The 18905-nt window shown below is 38.8% G+C and overlaps 1 pseudogene; it reads right to left on the bottom strand.

Annotated features, from left to right (window-relative positions):
- Positions 1 to 1085: 1085 nt before the first annotated feature.
- LOC118577410 overlaps positions 1086 to 18905 on the bottom strand; it is a 31354-nt pseudogene continuing 13534 nt past the window's right edge.

Raw genomic sequence — 18905 nt, 5'->3', positions numbered from 1 at the left:
TGCCCAGTGGCTAACTTTTGCCACATTGAAAGTAAATTCCATGTGGAGTTTCTTCAATGCCCACCATCTTCTTTGAAGTAGGTTGGTGCTACCAGGAGCAGACATGTCTCATTGTCATAAAACAAACAAACAAACAAAACAAAACAAAACAAAAAACCAAAAAAAACTATGTTGTTAAAACATCTTAAATGACATATTCTATAGATTTCTGAAGTATTTGAAGATGACCTATCTAAAATATATTTCTTGAAAACATACCTCACATAACTACAAGTTTGATTATAATGACTAACTTTCATTTCTTTATATCCTAGTTAGTTGATAAAAATAACTTTCAAGGCCTAGCGATTTTCATTACATTGTTAAATGAACTGTATAGGTACAATACCTTGAACAAGATTAAAAATATATGTACAGTATTTTCTAAAATCAATCTCAAATTTGTATCAATATACATAATTTGTATACATTATTCAAAAATCCAATGTAAAATATTTAAAATTAGTAGTTTCCTTTTTCTTTCTAGAAATTTTACTGAATATACTTTAGTTGATGGGTAAACATCACATATAACACACTATCAATAGTACAGAAAAACTGGACGAATCTCCTTATGTCATTCTGTCTGTAAGGTCCTGGCAGGTTTCCTTTGCTTGGCTTTCCCCAAACTTAAGACTCTTATTAGCTGTAAAAGATTCTGCAGTAAGGTGAGATCTCTCAGTTTTCAAACCCTCCACTTTGCTCACTTGGTTTTCTCTGACACTACACAGTACTAAGAGTATCTGCTGACCTAAGGTGAAAGCTTCCTTGGAGAAGACTTCTTTGTCCAGGAAACTGGAAGGCAGAGGATGGAAGACTTTCATTCCCAAGACACAGACATAAAGAAAAGATGTCCTAGGATCCCACAGCTCAAGGGAGTGCACATTAGCAGGTGTCAGTCCTGGTCAGTAACTGAGCTGGTGCAGTGAGGTGCAAGTTCCTTATAGACACCACAATGAGGCATGACAAAGAGTTTGGAGAAATAACTGAGGGTTCCTGACCTCCTCAGTTTCTGAGTACATTCACTTCACAGAGGTGAGCTGCATTCAAAACTTACAGTTCACAACCCCAGTGAGCCTAAAAGCCAACTTATAGCACTGCAGGGCCTCTTCCTTGTTCCCTTTCAGTTTGTGGACTAAGCCAAGCAAGATATAGCTCTCCACAAGTTGAACATGCTGGCGAGCACATCTTGTGGCCATTCTCTCTAAAGCTGCCAGTAGTTTCCTCCAGACAAAGCTGTTTTGTTGTTGTTGTTTTTTGATAAAGACCTATTAAGTAGTGGGTGATCGCCTCGTCCTCTGATTTCCAATGAAAGTTTTGGTAACGGGCATAGTGTAAATGGATATCCTGATCTTTGTGACACTGAAGATTCATGTTCAGTGCCAACAGGAAATTTGCATCTGCTTATGAATATTGGCCAATTTCTTCATGTACTTCAGCCATGCAAACATAAGCCATCTCAAAGGTGGGCCTGAGTTTCACAGCCTCATGAAATTCAAAAAGGGTCTGTTGTGCCGCCTGCCTTTGGGCCATCTTATTGCTGGATGTCCTCAGTTGCATCACTTGTCGATGGTAGAAGAGCCATAATTGGTAATTCAGGTAGCCAGAGGAAGGGGACACCTGCAAGGCCCTGTATAGCAGTGGGAGAGCATTGTCTATGCAGCCTTTACTTCGGTAATACTTGGCTATAAAGCAAAAGGTATAGTGTCGGCAGGATGTGCTACTGAGGGCTTCTTCAATGTGTGTTTTTGCTTCATCTGCTTCTCCTACATCCTGAAGCTTCAGGGCAAAATACACTTTAATATTTGGATCTTCTGAATTTAACCTGACTGCCTTCTTTAGGGGTTCTAGAGATATTTTGTTGTCATCAAAGTCTATGTGATAGGCTGCAACTGCATAGCCAATGTTGTATTCAGGGTTTTCAGGCTCCACTCTCAGAGCCATTTCAAAGTAGCCCGTGGCTAGATAATTCTGTCCTCCACACTTCAGCAAGGCCCAGCCTTGCTCACAGTCCATCTCAGCACACTCCACAGTATAGTGGAAGGGCTGCCCGATTCCTTGCACGTGTTCTCCACCTTGTCCAGGTAGGTCTGGGCTTCTGCCAAGCTGCCCACTGGTAACGTACCCAGGCACAGTTGCCACAGGTCACCAGGCTTCTCTTGCCCAACTGCTCTGTCTGGATCAAGGCTTCTGCTTCTTTCAATCTCTGCAGGGCTTCCTGATTCTGGCCTTTCATGTGTTTCACATAGGCCCAGAGGTTGAGCATCCCCACTGTACTTTTGTTCTCTAGGAACTCAAGCTCCTCTGTAGATGTAACTGTCTTGTTAAATAAGGAACACAGAGCCAATTGCAGAGTTAAAAGCCAAGGGGTCACAGCAATAGCTGAGAGCTGAAAACCTTACCCTTCGCTGCTGCTCTGTCTTTCCTCTCTGCAAGAGACCTACTTCTGTGTTTTTTCTTTCTGCCTTCTCAGTGGTTGTAAACCCAGCCACATGACCTCCTCATCACTGCCTGTCTGTACAGACCTCCAGGTCTTCTATGGTTGGTGTTGAGATTAAAGGCGTGTGTCCCCATGCTGGCTGTGTCCTTGAACACAGAGATCTGCCTGGCTCTGCCTCCCAAGTGCTGGGATTAAAGGTGTGCACCACCACCGCCCAGCTTCTGCTATGGCTTGCTCTGACCCCAAGGCAACTTTATTAACATACAAATAAAATTACATTTCAATACAAATAAAATATCAATATATTTCCCTTTTTCTATTTTAATAAAAGGAAAAAAGTTATAACTAATATAAAGAAAAACTATATACAAAAGTACAATGACTATATACCATATATACAAGCAATAAATACCTAAACAATGTCTAGTCCATTTGCATTTGACAAATTCAGAGAAAATAATTGCATTATCTATCCTATTTTGGTAAGTCCAAAATGTACCTGATTCACTTTCTATCCTAACTTATATTACTAATGGAACTGTCTTATCATGTTTTTCAAATTTATACACTTATACCTCTAGTGAGTTTCTTTTCTGAAATTCTTAACAAGGAAAACTATAACTATAACTAACTGATCTTCAACTCCCTCAGAGACCCAAGAAGGAAATAATACTAACTAATAAAAAATAAAAACAGGAAGTGCATGCAAGCAGCTTCCCAAAAATCTGTGAGTTGACAGAAACAGCCAGCTGCCTGGATAGTCACCTGAGGTTTCTCCGCAGTGTTGGGGCATCATCTTCAGCCTATAGGCTTAGTGTATCTGACAGACTCTTTTGTGAACTAGGATGTACACAAGGTACACAGTTCGACCTCACATTTGGTAAGAGCAGTCCATGTACCAGAAACATCTGAATTCCATTAGTGTCATGTCATGATTCAGGATTTTAAATTCTGGAAATTATTGATGTTTTTTTAATTCAGCTGTCCATTCTTCTTGTGTGTGTGTGTGTGTGTGTGTGTGTGTGTGTGTGTGTGTGTGTGTCTTCATCTTGGCATCCCATTCTTCTCCACATCCCTCTATTAAATGCCAGTCTACTATTGAGAGGGGTGAGGTTAGTTATTCTTCAAGAATAACTGTTTCATCTGCTGTTCTACTGCACCTCAGAAGCCATTGGCCCACGCCCTGTTCAGTTGCCTTTGAAGAAAAGGGCATGGTACCTTTTACAGATTGCAAAGGCCACTCACTTCAGGGATGTTGCCATATTGTCCTGGCTTCAGAAGATGCCTTTTGTTAAAGATAAAACCACACTTGTTTTGGGAAGAATCGGTAGTCCTTTGTTTCATGTCCTGTCTGTCCTGTTTGTCAGCACTTGATTTGAGGATATTTTGTTGTCCAGTGGCTAACTTTTGCCACGACGAAAGTTAACTCCATATGCAGTTTCTTCAATGCCCATATTTTCTATGAAGTAGATAGGTACTGCCAGGAGCTGACATGTCTCATAGTCATAACAAAAAAGAAAAATTCCTAAGATATTGACATTTTAAATGTCATACTCTGTAGGTCTCTGAAGGGTATGAAGATGACCTATCTATCTAAAATATATCTGTTCAACCTTGAAAACACACCTAATATGACTACAAGTTCGATTGTAATGTCTAACTATTAACTTTCATTTCTATATATCCTAAGATTTAGTAATAATAACATTCAAGGATTAGCAAATTGCATTACTGTGTTAAATTAATGGTATAAGTACAACATCTTGAACAAGATTAGAAATACGAATATGGCATATTCTAACAATCTCTCCCTCTCTCTCTCTCTCTCTCTCTCTCTCTCTCTCTATATATATATATATATATATATATATATATATATATATATGTGTGTGTGTGTGTGTGTGTATATGTATGTATATATATATATATATATATATATATATAATTTGTATACAATATAAAATAATCCAATCCAATGTAAAGTATTTAAAACTAGTTGTCTTTTTCTTTTCTCTCTCCCTTTTTTTAAACAAGCATGTTAAATCTAATCTCCTTTGCCTAGCCCTTTTCCTAACTCTTAACAACTTGTAACCAATGCTCCTAAACAATGAAAACTATTCCAGACACAAAACCCATTAAAAGACCAAAAAACCCACCCACCCCACACCACCCCTTTGCGAATGTGGGCGTTGTAGTCTTAAAATTGCTTCCTGCTGGGTATGGGTGAAGGTATCTTTATTCTGAAAAGAAAAATTCGGGGTTAATTGTCAAATTCTAGGAATTATGTTATCCATAATGCCAAAGTTCAGAGTTTATCTCAAGTCCTTATCCAAGTAGTCTTTGAAACTGGATCATCTCAGCTAGCCATCTCAGAATTGCTCTAAGCACTCTGTAGTCCAAAGCTGATCTGTAGATGATGTTTGTTCAGCTTAGTGATATTACTATTGTCCATGTGGAATTGTCATTATGGGGCCCTATCTTCTTCCTGGAGATTTCAGTTGTTAGGCCTGGCATTGATTTCCTGCAGAAAACTGATAAAAGACTCGAACACAAAGATATGTATAGGCACCTAATCGAAGCCTTTTTTTCTAAAATTAGTTAGTACTCTATATGACCATTATTATCTTAACGAAGTTTAAAAGGTATATAAAATTCATACTTTAAGAAAGGTTTAAAGAATCAGAATAGAATCAAAGAATTGAGATTAGTAATAGAATAGTCCCTTAATTAATTTGGTTTTTCTCCTGTCCCATGGCAGAAGATGGCTTTCTTCTGGTATGATACAGGGAGTTTGCATTTTCCTTTTAACAACATGCTTGAGTTTAAAGAAGGAGAGAGCCATTCTCCAACTCCAAAGTCAGCTTTAAACTTTAATTGAACTGGGACTACAAGAAGACCAATAGTGTTAACTTTTTTAGAGAAGAGCAGAAACAAACATTTAGGAAGACTTAGGAAATTTTATAGATGATATACCAATAGGCCATTTTACTCTGTTTCCTGGGATAGACGATTTGTCCCTTTTTTTTCAGTTGTCTCATTTGTCCAGTATTCTTCAGATTCCTTTGCCTTCATTCTCCTAAAAGCCAAAAAACAAACAAAAAACAAAAAACAAAAAACAAAACAAAACAAACAAAAAACCTTCCCCAAGACTAATTTTGGGGAATTTCCCTTTTGGCAAGTTACATCTGATTAAATGAAAAGGCATGTATTAATGGTATAAGTGAGTTTAAACTGGATGGTCATGTTGGTTGATGAACTATCACCTCCTCTAATTAAGAGGTCTGTCTTGTTCAAATGGAACCTTTATCAATTTTGATGGTACCCACAGCTTATCTTCTCCTGTAGCAAAACCTCGTCCCCAACGTAACACATATCCTGGTTTCCATTCTGAGGTCAGCACATCCTTGATGTATATAGGCTGATTTAATACTGTAGTTTTATTTTCTGTTATCCAATGTCTCTCTGCAGCTGTTGTTCCTTTCTCATTAACAATGAGAAAATTCAAAGTTAATAGAGCATTGTGCAGTCTATTTCTGGGGGTTTTGATACCCCTTTCTGTTTATTTATCATGTCCTTTAGAGTTCTGTTGGATCTTTCTGTAACTGCTTGGCCTGTAGGATTATGTGGTATACCTGTAATATGCTTTATATTATAATAAGCAAAAAACTGTTTCATTTTAATAGAGACATATGCTGGAGCATTGTCAGTTTTAATTTGTGCAGGTATACCCATGATGTCCATAACTTCTAGCAAATGAGTGATTACAGAATCAGCTTTTTCAGAACTTAAAGCAGTCGCCAATTGAAATCCTGAATAAGTATCAATAGTATGGTGTACATATTTCAATTTTCCAAGTTCTGCAAAGTGAAGCACATCCATCTGCCAGATTTCATTCCTCTGAGTACCCTTTGGGATACATCCTGCTGGTAATGGTGTCTGATTATAGAAGGAACAAGTAGGACATTTCTTTACAATTTCCTTAGCTTGTTGCCAGGTTATGGAAAAATCCTTTTTTAAACATTTACTTTTGACATGATGTTTCTTTTATGAAATCCTGAGGGCTCCAGCACATTTCCTATCACTAGGTTATCAATCTCATCATTACCTTGTGCTAGAGGGCCTGGCAGACCAGTATGGGATCAGATATGAGTTATATATAAAGGATGACTCCTTTCCATGATTGTTTCTTGTAATTGAATAAATGGTGAAGTTAATTCTGAAGCATCAGGGATAAATTCTGCAGTCTCAATATGTAATACCACTCTTTCAGCATACTGAGAGTCAGTAACTATGTTGAGAGGTTCTGAAAAATCCATTAATACCAACAGAATAGTATACAATTCCGATTTTTGAACTGAATTATAAGGACTTTGAACCACTTTACTTAAATTTTCTGATTTGTAACCTGGCTTTGCTTGTTTGTTGGCATCTGTATAAAATATATGAACCCCAGACATGGGCTTTTCCTGTACAATTTGAGGCAAGATCCAATCAGCTTTTTTTTTATAAGATCAATTCTAATGTTTTGGAATATTTGCTGTTAATTTCTCCCAAAAAATTGCTGCAAGCTCTTTGCCAAGGTTCACTTTCTGTCCATAATTTTTCAGTGCCCTCTTTAGTTAAAGATACAACAATTTCTGCTGGGTCTATTCCTGCTAATTGACAAAGTCTCAAATTTCCTTTCAAAATTAAGTCAGAGATTTTTTTTCCACATAAGTTTTTAATTTTTTATTCAGTTTATATGGTAAAAATATACATTCCAATATAATATCTTCTCTCTGCATTAATATTCCTGTAGGAGAATGCTTAGAAGGTAAAATAACCAAAATGAAATCCAGCTTTGGATCGATATAATCCATGTGTCCTTCATGAACTTTCTTTTCTACCAAGGCTAATTATTTCTAACCTTCAGGTGATAATTCTCTTGGACTATTTAAGTGATTATCACCTTCTAAGGTTTTGAACAAATTATTCAGTTCATCATTTTTTACCCCAACAATAGTTCATAGATGAGAAATGTCTCCAAATAATCTTTGAAAGTCATTAAGAGTCTGTAGGTGATTTCTCCTAATTTGCACCTTTTGAGGTCTAATTTTTTGTAGCTCTATTTTACACCCTAAATAATTAATAGAATCTTCTCTTTGTATATTTTCAGGAGCAATTTGTAATCCCCAGCAAGGCAATATTTTCTTTACTTCTTCAAACATTCTTTCTAAAGTATCTGCATTTGAGTCAGCTAGTAAAATATCATCCATATAATGATAAATTATAGATTTAGGAAATTTTTTATGTATCACTTCCAAGGGCTGTTGTACAGGGTTGGACTATTCAACATTCCCTGTGGGAGGACTCTTCATTGAAGTCTTCTAACCAGTTGAGAATTATTGTAAGTAGGCACCATGAAAACAAATCTTTCTCTGGCTTTTTCTTGTAAGGGTATTGAAAAGAAACAGTCTTTTACATCAATAACTATGAGAGGCCATCGTTTAGGTAACAGAGTAGGCAAAGCAATTCCAGATTGTAGAGAGCCCATTGGCTGAATTACTTTGTTGATTGCTTCAAGGTCTGTTACCATTCTCCATTTACCAGATTTCTTTTAAATAACAAATACAGGAGAATTCCAAGGGCTGGTAGATTCTTCAATATGCTGAGCATTTAACCGTTCTTCTTCCAGCTCTTCTAAAGCCTGGAGTTTCTCTGTTGTTAAAGGCCACTGATGAACCCATACTGGCTTGTCTGTTAACCATTTTAAAGGTAGAGCTGTTGGTGTCTTTGGAAGATCATCAGTTTTTGTGCCCTTTTCTTGTATAATATGGATGGATGGTGACCACTCATTAGAATAATACCTTCTAATATTTCTCTCAGAAACATGTGCTAGTTTATGATTTATTACTGAGGTTGGAGGGATGTTAATCTGAGTATTCCATTGTTTTAAGAGGCCTTGACCCCACAGGTTCATAGCTATGTTAGCCACATATGGTTTTAATTTGCCTCTCTGTCTTTCTGGACCTATACATTTGAGCCATCTTGCACTCTGTTTCACTTGAGATAATGTTCCAATTCCTAACATTTGAACATTTGCCTTCTGAACAGGCCAAGTTGGATGCCAAAATTCTGGTGCAATTATGGTCACATCAGCACCTGTGACTACCAGACCAGGCAACAAAAGAGCATTTATTTGTATTGTTAATTTTGGTCTTTGTTCATTTATAGAAGTTTGCCAAAAAAATTTCATTTATGGTTTCTCCTGAATTTTCTGTTTTCTCTGTCTCAGTTGTTCTATTACTCTGAGTAGCCTGGTTTATTCCAATAGGCATTTGGTTATTTAATTGCTCTGAGTATGTGTCTCCTCTACGATTGCAGGAAAGATCTGAACTGGTTCACTGTAGGGGCCTGCCTGAGGCCCCTCTGGTAGTTTCCCGAAGACTGAGGCAAATTATTGCCTTGTCTGTTCCTTGTTGATCTACATTCATTGGTCCAGTGTCTTCCCTTACCACACCTTCTGCATACTCCAGAAGGAAGGGGCATTCTGTTGACATTGTTCCTAGAAGTGCCCAGTTTACAGTCCCTTTTCAAATATCTTTGCTTTCCACATCCAAAACATCTGACATGCCTCAAACCTCTTGAAATTGCTTCTCCTACCCACATATTATTATGATCATGAGCCTCAATATTAACCGTATCTCTAATCCAATCTTCCAAGGGTGCATATCTTGCCTTTACCAGCCCGATTATTCTCTTGCATGCTGCATTTGCATTCTCAAAAGCCAAAGATTCAATTACTATCTGGCTAGCTTCTGAATTCAGGACCATTCTATTTACTGCTGAAGCCAGACTTTGTCAGAAATCTGTGATAGATTCTTTTGGGCCCTGTTATAACCTTTGTAAATGACTCAGTTTTCTTTCCTGGTTCCTCAACTCTGTCCCATGCATTCAAGTTTGCCATTCAACATAGAATTATTGTTGGGATATCATATAAACATTTGGATATTATAAAATATTGTGCTTGTGCTGCAGCATATTGGTCTTCTCCAACAAGCTGATCCTGGAAGTATTGTGTACCTTTATCCCTACATTGTTTTGCTATGTTTTTAGCTTCCTCTTTGAACCACATTTGCCACTGGAGCTGTTGTCCGGTTCCAGAACAGCCTGTGACAGCTCCTTCCAGTCCTGTGGATCCTAGTATAAGTTGACCAGAAGTTTAACATTTGCTTTACATATGGGAAGGCATGCCATAAGATTCTATTGCCTCCTTAAACCTTCATAAGTCTAACATTTCAACTGGAGTCCAAATATTTTGTGTATTCACTTGACCAGGTAGCTGTGGTATGGTTACCGGATAAATTAAGGGTGATTGTGTGAAAACAGGCTTTCTTTCTGTAACCTTATAATCCAATCTGAAACAAATTCACTGCTAATTTCTTCTGTCTGAATCTGAATTTCTCTATAATTCATTTTAACAGGTTTAACTGGTTTTTCTAAAATTTTTATCCTGGCACTTAAATTGACTATCATTTTAAATAGTAAAATAAGGATAAGAAGAATAATAATGTACATAATTCGATCTTCTCATTTAGTTGTTCCATTATCAGACTGCCCAATTTTCTTCCAATGTACACATAAAACCCATTTTTTTTAATGTGGAAAAAAAATCTCTTTTAAATAGTTTCCTTTAAAATATCTGATATAATTGACTTACCAATTCTGTGTAGAACAGTAGAAATCTGAGGGAATTTTAAAACAGCTATCTAGCATCCCAGGTGGGAATCCAGAGAGAGAGAGAGAGCAAGAAAGTATAGCTATGTTCTGACTAAAAGCTTGAATCCAACGACATGTTCCCTGTTCCCTTGGGCTCTGGCTTCCTTAAGTTCTGACACATCATGCTGGCATTTCAGCCAAAAGCAGCCTATCTGCAGGTGCATGAAGCTATTGCAATTAGTCGTAGCTCCCACAGGCCTGCGTTGTACATAGCACCGGCGTTTTTTTTTTTTTTTCTATTTTAGCAATATCTTTATTTCATTATGCCACATAACTTGTCTTATGTTAGTTACTATCATGTAGAATTTTTTTCATTTCTTTTTTTCTTCCTTTTTTATTTATTATATTTGTGGTTTAATTTTACACATCAGCAATGGGTTCCCCTCTCCTCCCCCATCCCACCTCTGCCCCCGCCTTCCCCCCACCCCCTATCCCCAATTCCCATCTTCTCCAGGGTCAAGACACGTCTGGGGATTCAAGTCAACCTAATGGTTTCACTACAGGCAGGTCCAGTCCCCTCCATGCAGGCTGAGCAAAGTGTCCCTATGTAAGCCCAAGATTCCAAACAGTCAGCTCATGCACTAAGGACAATTCTGAGTCCCAATGCTTGGGTGTCTCCCAAACAGTTCAAGCTATTCAACTGTCTCACATATCCAGAGGGCCTGATCCAGTTGGGGGCTCCACAGCTTTTGGTTCATAATTCATGTGTTTCCATTAGTTTGGCTATTTGTCCCTGTGCTTTTCCAATCATGGTCTCAACAATTCACTCTCTTACAGTCCCTCTTTCTTGATAATTGGACTCCTGGAGCTCCACCTGGTGCCTGGCTGAGGATCTCTGCATCCACTTCCATCAGTCACTGGATGAGAGTTCCAGCACAACAGTTAGGGTATTTGGCCATTTGATCACCAGACTAGGTCAGATCAGGCTTTCTCTCGACCATTGCCAGTAGTCTACAGTTGATGTATCATTGTGGATTTCTGGCGACCTCTCTAGCACTTTGCTTCTTCCTGTTCTCATGTAGTCTTCATTTATCATGGTCTGTTTTTCCTTGTTCTCCCTTTCTGTTCTTGATCCAGCTGGAATCTCTGGCTCCCCTAAGCACTCTTTCCCTTGAAACTTGCCCTTAATTACTCCCACTGTTATCCAGGTTGTTCATGTAGATCTCATCCATTTCTCTGTCATTGGGCAATCCCTGTAACTTTCCTAGGGTCCCGTGTTCTAGGTAGCCTCCCTGGAGTTGTCTAGTTATCTTTGTTTTACATCTAGTATCCTCCTATGAGTGAGTACATATCATGTTTGCCTTTCTGAGTTTGGGTTACCTCACTTGGGATGATTTTTTTGAAGATCCCCCATTTGCCTGCAAACCTCATGATGTCATTGTTTTTCTCTGCTGAGTAGTACTCCATTGTGTATATGTACCATATTTTCTTTATCCATTCTTCAGTTGAAGGGCATCTAGGGTGTTTCAAGGTTCTGGGGATTAAAAAAAATGCTGATATGAACATAGCTGAGCATATGCCCTTGTGGTATGATTGAGCAATCCTTGGGTATATGCCCAAGAGTGCTATAGCTGGGTCTTGGGGGAGATGGATTCCCAATTTTCTAAGGAAGCACCATATTGATTTCCAAAGTGGCTGTGCAAGCTTACATCCCCATCAGCAGGGAAGGAGAGTTCCCCTTGCTCCACATCCTCTCCAGCATAAGCTGTCTTCTGTGCTTTTGATCTTAGCCATTCTGACAGGTGTAAGGTGGTATCTCAGAGTCATTTTGATTTGCATTTCCCTGATGATTAGGGATGTTGAGCAATTCCTTAAATGTCTTTCAGCCATTTGAGCTTCCTCTGTTGAGAAGGCTCTGTTTAGTTCTATAGCCCATTTCTTAATTGGACTGTTGGGCATTTTGATGTCTAATTTCTTGAGTTCTTTTTATATTCTGGATATCAGTCCTCTGTCAGATGTGGGGTTGGTGAAGACCTTTTCCCATTCTTTAGGCTGTCACCTTATCTTGTTGACCATATCCTTTGCTCTACAAAAGTTTCTCAGTTTCAACAGGTCCCATTGATTGATTGTTTCTCTCAGTGTCTGTGATACTGGTGTTATATTTAGAAAGTGATCTCTGGTGCCAATGCATTCAAGACTACTTCCCACTTTCTCTTCTATCAGGTTTAGAGTCACTGGATTTATATTGAGGTCTTTGATCCACTTAGACTTAAGTTTTGTATACGGTGACAGATATAGATCTATTTGCAGCCTTCTACATGTGGACATCCAGTTATGCCAGCACCATTTATTGAAGATGCTTTCTTTTTGCCATTTACATTTTTGGCATCTTTGTCAAAAATTATACGTTCATAGGTGTGCAGGTTAATGTCATGGTCTTTAATTCATTTCCATTGGTCCACATGTCAGTTTTTATGCTAGTACCAAGCTGTTTTTATTACAGTAGCTCTACAATAGAGCTTTAGTTTGGGGATTGTGATAGCTCCAGAGGTTGTTTTATTGTATAGGATTCTTTTGGCTATCCTGGATTTTTTTGTTTTTCCATATGATGTTGAGTATTATTCTTTCCAGGTCTGTGAAGAATTGTGTTGGTAATTTGATGGGGATGCATGGAATCTGTAGATTGCTTTTGGTAAGATTGCTATTTTTACTATGTTAATCCTCCCTATCCATGAGCATGGGAGGTCTTTCCATTTTCTGACATTGTCTTCAATTACATTTTCAGGGACTTAAAGTTCTTGTCATATAGGTCCTTCACGTGCTTAGTTAGAGTAACCCCAAGGTATTTCATATCATTTGTGGCTATTATAAAGGGTGATGTATGTCTGATTTCCTTCTCAGCCTGTTTTTCTATTTTATATAGGAGGGCTACTGATTTTTTTGAGTTGATCTTGTATACTGCTATGTTGCTGAAGATGTTTATAAGCTGTTTCAGTTCTTTGTTTGAATTTTTGGGGTCACTCATGTATACTATCATGTCATCTGCAAATAGGGATAGCTTGACTTCTTCCTTTCCAATTTGTATCCCCTTAGTCTCCTTATTTTGTGTTATTATTCTGGCTAGAACTTCAAGTAATATATTGAATAAGTATGGGGAGAGGGGACAACCTTGCCTTGTCCCTGATTTTAGTGGTATTGCTTTTAGTTTCTTTCTATTTAAATTGATGTTGGCTGTCGGCTTGCTGTAGATTGCCTTTATTGTTTTTAGGTATGTTCCCTGTATTCCTGATCGCTCCAAGACCTTTATCATGAAGGGGTGTTGGATTTTGTCAAATGCCTTTTCGGTGTCTAGTGAGATGATCATGTGGTTTTTTTCTCTGAGTTTGTTTGTATGGTGTATTACATTGATGGACTTTTGTATGTTGAACCACCCTTGCATCCCTGAAATGAAGCCTACTTGATCATGGTGGATAATTGTTTTGATGTGTTCTTGCAGTCTGTTTGCCAGTATTTTATTGAGTATTTTTGCATCAATGTTCATGAGGGAGATCGGTCTGTAGTTCTCTTTCTTTGTTGCATCTTTCTTTGGTTTAGGAATCAGGGTAATTGTAGCTTCATAGAAGGAGTTTGGTAATATTCCTTCTGCTTTTATTGTGTGGAACAATTTAAAGAGTATTGGTATTAAGTTTTCTTTGAAGATCTGGTAGAATTCTGCACTGAAACCATGTGGACCTGAGCTTTTTTTTTTGGTTGGGAAACTTTTAATGACTGATTCTATTTCCTTAGGGGTTATTGGACTATTTAAATGGTTTATCTGTTCTTGATTTAACTTAGGTATGTGGTACTTAACCAGAAAATTATCCATTTCTTTTAGATTTTCTAGTTTTGTGGAGTAGAGGTTTTTGAAGTATGACCTGATGATTCTCTGGATTTCCTCATTGTCTGTTGTTATGTCCCCCTTTCCATTTCTGATTTTGTTAATTTGGATGATCTCTCTCTGTCTTTTGGTTAGTTTGGATAAGGGCTTGTCTATTTTGTTGATATTCTCAAAGAACCAACTGTTTGTTTCATCAGTCCTTTTTATTGTTCTCTTTATTTCTGTATTATTAATTTCATCTCTCAATTTGATAATTTCCTGGTGTCTGTTCCTCCTGGGAGACTTTTTTTCTTCTTGTTCTAGAGCTTTCAGGTGTGCTGTTAAGTCGCTAGTGTGAGACTTCTCCAACTTCTTTATGTGGGCATTTAGTGCCATGAATTTCCCTCTTAGCACTGCTTTCATAGTGTCCCATAAGTTTGGTTATGTGGTGTATTCATTTTCATTGCTCCCTAGGAACTGTTTAATTTCTTTCTTTATTTTTTCCTTATCCCATTGGTGATTCAGTTGGGCATTATTCAGTTTCCATGAGATTGTAGGATTTCTGTTGTTTTTGTTGAAATCTAACTTTAAACCATGGTGGTCTGATAGAACACAGGAGGTTATTGCAATTGTTTTGTATCTGTTGAGATTTGCTTTGTGGCCAAGTATGGTCGACTTTAGAGAAGGTTCCATGGGATGCTGAGAAGAAGGTATATTCTTTTTTGTTCGGTTGGTATTTTCTGTAGATACGGATTAAGTCCATTTGAGCCATAACATCAGTTAAGTCCATTATGTCTCTGTTAAGTTTCAATTTGGCTGATCTGTCCAGAGGTGAAAGTGGGGTGTTGAAGTTACCCACTATTAATGTGTGGAGTTTTATATGTGATTCAAGCTTTAGCAATGTTTCTTTTACATATGTGGATGCTCTTGTGTTTGGGGCATAAATGTTTTGAATTGAAACTTGATCTTGTTGGATCTTTCCTGTGATTAGTATGTAATGTCCTTCATCATCTCTTTTGATTGATTTTAGTTTGAAGTCTATTTTGCTTGATATTAGGATGGCTAAACTAGCTTCCTTCTTAAGACCATTTGATCGGAAAGTCTTTTCCCAGCCTTTTATTCTTAGGAGGTGTCTATCTTTGAATTTGAGGTGTGTTTCTTGTATGCAGCAGAAAGATGGGTCCTGTTTTCATATCCATTCTGTTAGTCTGTGTCTTTTTATAAGTGAATTAATTCCATTGATATTAAGGGATATTAATAACCAGTGATTGTTCACTCCTGTTATTATTTTGATTTTTTTTTGGTGGTAGTGTGTGTGTGCTTCTCTTCTTTGGGGTTTACTGTTGTGCTGTTAACTATTGCCTGTGTTTTTGAGGGTTTATCTGACTTCCTTGGGTTGGAATTTTCCTTCTAGTGCTTTCTGTTGGGCTGAGTTTGTGGATAAGTATTGTTTAAATCCAGCTTTGTCTTGGAATGTCTTGTTCACTCTATCTATGATGATTGAAAGTTTTGCTGGTTATATTAGTCTAGGCTGGCATCCATGGTCTCTTAGTGTCTGCATTATATCTGTCCAGGTCCTTCTGGCTTTCAAAGGCTCCATTGAGAAATCGGGTGCTATTTTGATTGGTTTGCCTTTATAAGTCACTTGGCCTTTTTCCTTTGCATCCCTTAATGTTCTTTATTCTGTATGATTAGTTGTTTAATTATTATGTGGTGAGGGGACTTTTTTGGGGGGTCTAGTCTGTTTGGTGTTCTATAGGCTTCTTGTATCTTCATAGGCATTTCATTCTTTAAGGTGTGAAAGTTTTCTTCTATGATCTTGTTAAATATATTTTCTGTGCCTTTGAGTTGGTATTCTCCTGCCTCTATCTCTATTATTTGTAGGTTTGGTTTTCATGGTATCCCAAATTTCTTGGACATTCTGGGTCATGACTTTGTTGGCTTTAGTGTTTTCTTTGACTGATGAATCTATTTCTTCTAACGTATCTTCAACACCAGAGATCCTCTCTTTTATCTCTTGTATTCTGTTGGTTATACTTGCATCTGAAGTTCCTGTTCATTTACTCAGATTTTTCTATTTCTAACATTCCTTCTGCTAGTGTCTTCTTCATTTTTTCTATTTCCCTGTTCAGGTTTTGGACTGTTTCCCTTGTCTGTTTTATTGCTTTTTCATGATTTCTTTCAGGGACTATTGATTTCTTCTGCTTTATTTGTCCTTTCCTCTAGTTTTTTATAGTGTTCTTCCCATTTTTTGTTTTTGTTCCTCCACTTTATTTTTGATTTCTTCTATATAAGGCTCTAGCCTCTTCATGAGGTTACTTATAAGGTTGTTTTCTTCTGCTTCTTCTAGTCTGTGCTGTTCAGGTCTAGCTGTTGGAGAAGGGCTAGGTTCTGGTGATGCTATATTGTTCTTTATTTTGTTGTATGTACTTCTGCTTTGACATCTGCCCATCTCCTCGTGGATTTGTTCTTGGTCTTATCAGTGCACTTGGTCCAGTCAGAGCTGACAGATGTAGGGAGCTTCTCTCTGGTCCAGATGGAAGCTCTGGGCCTGATGGGAGCTCTGGTTCAGATGAGAGTGGTGGCCGGATGGTTCCTGGGGCCTGGACTCTGAGTCTCAGGAAGTCCTTGGGGTCTCCTTATCCTGTCTAGATGGGAGCTCCTCTTGTCCAGATGGGAGTTCCAGGGCAGGATAGAAGCTCTGGTCCAGATGGGAGGTCTGAGGAAGATAGTAGCTGGGGCCTCTGGTCCAGATGGGAGTTCTGGGGCAGGATGGAAGCTGGGGGCTGGTTTCTAAGTCTCTGGAAGTGGTTGGGGTCTCTCGGGTCCAGATAAGAGTTCCAGGGCAGATGGGAGCTGGGTTCTGGTCTCTGAGTCTCAGGAAGTGGCTGGGGTCTTGGACATATGGGTGTGGGGGAAGGGAGTGGAGATTGCAGGGTTTGCCTGCAGTCTTGGATAAAAGGAGCCTTCCCACAGGGCCTGCTGAGTGGCCAGAAATTGGGGACAAGTTGGGCAAGTTCTTCCTGGGATGGCTGCCTGCCTTGGGGTAGGACTAGTGGTAGGGGCCTGTCTGACTATAACCCCAGGCATTCACCTCTGGTCCAGATGGGTGTTCCAGGGCAGGATGGAATCTGGGCTCTGGTTTCTATGTCTCTGGAAGTGGCTGGGGTCTCTGGCAGATGGGGGGGGGGGGCAGGGCATGGTGGTTGTAGGATCACCAGAGGGTCTGGGAGATGGAGAACCTTCCCGGTGGGGATGGGGGATCCTGCCCTATGGACAGAACCTAGGGCCAAGTTGGGCAGGTCTTCCCCAGAATGGTAGCACCAGCTTTTTAAGCAAGTAACTCCAGTTGTAGTGGTAACCTTGTAGCTAAGGTAGGTTGGGCCTGAGTCCTAAGCCAAGCTATGCCAGAGCTAGGCCTGAGCTAGGGAGTTGGGCCCACCCAGGTCAGAAGCCAGACCCATTGCCAAGCCAAGCCAAGCAATTTTTTAATGAATTCTTGCCACGTTGGGCACCTATTGGTGAAATTATTAAGGCCACTCCACGTAGTTAAAAGGGAGGTTTATTTTGTGGGGTACTTACAAATGAAGGGGTAGGTTACAGGGTCTGGCAAGGGTATAGTGCAGTCCGGCTGTGTTCTCTGGAGAACTCTGCTCAGTCTACCTCCAGCGTCCAGAGTCCGGGAACCAAGAGAGAGACCTCTTCCCGATCCTTGGTCTTCCGCTTCCTCCTCCGCCCTGCCTTGTGGGCATGACCATTACCGAAGCCTCAATGGGTATTGGAACTTCCAGGCCAATGCTGGGATGGCTATCCACTACAGGCACCAAATGTAGATGTAACCATCTTGTTAAATAAGAAACAGAATGAAGAGCTGAAAACTTTACCCTTCACTGCTGCTCTGTCTTTCCTCTCTGCAAGAGACCTACGTCTGTGTTTTTTCATTTTTATAGACTTTCTGTTTTGCCTTCTCATTGGTTGTAAACCCAACCACATGACTTCCTCATCACTGCCTGTCTGTACAAACCTCCAGGTCTTCTATGGTTGGTATTGAGATTAAAGGCATATGTCTCCATGCTGGCTGTATCCTTTAACACAGAGATCTGCCTAGCTCTGCCTCCCAAGTGCTGGGATTAAAGGCATGCACTACCACCACCCAGCTTCTGCTATGGCTTGCTCTGACCCCAAGGCAAATAAATAATATACAAATAAAATCACATTTCAGTACAAATAAAATATCACTATACTCCTCAGAGAGCCTCCTTTCCAAATAAGGTATGTCAATGTCTTCAAACAGCAGATGCCATGTGAAGTGATTATTCAGTTCAATCAGATTCTCCTTGACCTGATTCAATAAAATACCTTTTTATCTTACAACTCAAGTCTGTACATCTTTTCACATATGGTTTCTAAATAAGTAAGAATGTGACTGAAGTAATGATTTGCCTGTAATTTTTTTAACATAAGAGAGAGTTCTCTTAACTTTATTATTAGAAAAATATTATTTTATCACAATGAAAATTTAAGATAGGCTAAAAAACTCTGAAGAAGAAATTGAAAATCATGTATTAATACAACAACCTGGCTTATTTTTGTGAGCAGAATTATATGCATGGATTAGTGTAAGGAGTCAATATTAATGTGATAATAGAAATACAAGACATGTTCAAACTAGACATGCAGTGTGCTAGACATGTTCATGTAACTTGTCAACTCTTGGGAACTGATGTAAGAGAAGTTTTTCTGTGAGGAATATGGAGAGAAGATTAAACAGGTTTTGTAACAAAACAGAAGAGAGGAAAATTGAGAAAAGATGAGGTCTCAGATTAGGAAAACATGCAAATACATGAAACAACCAGAAATAATCATGCAATG

This window comes from Onychomys torridus, chromosome 2 (genome assembly GCF_903995425.1).
Source record: "Onychomys torridus chromosome 2, mOncTor1.1, whole genome shotgun sequence".
Lineage (NCBI taxonomy): Eukaryota > Metazoa > Chordata > Mammalia > Rodentia > Cricetidae > Onychomys > Onychomys torridus.
This window is presented reverse-complemented; position numbering and strand designations above follow the sequence as displayed.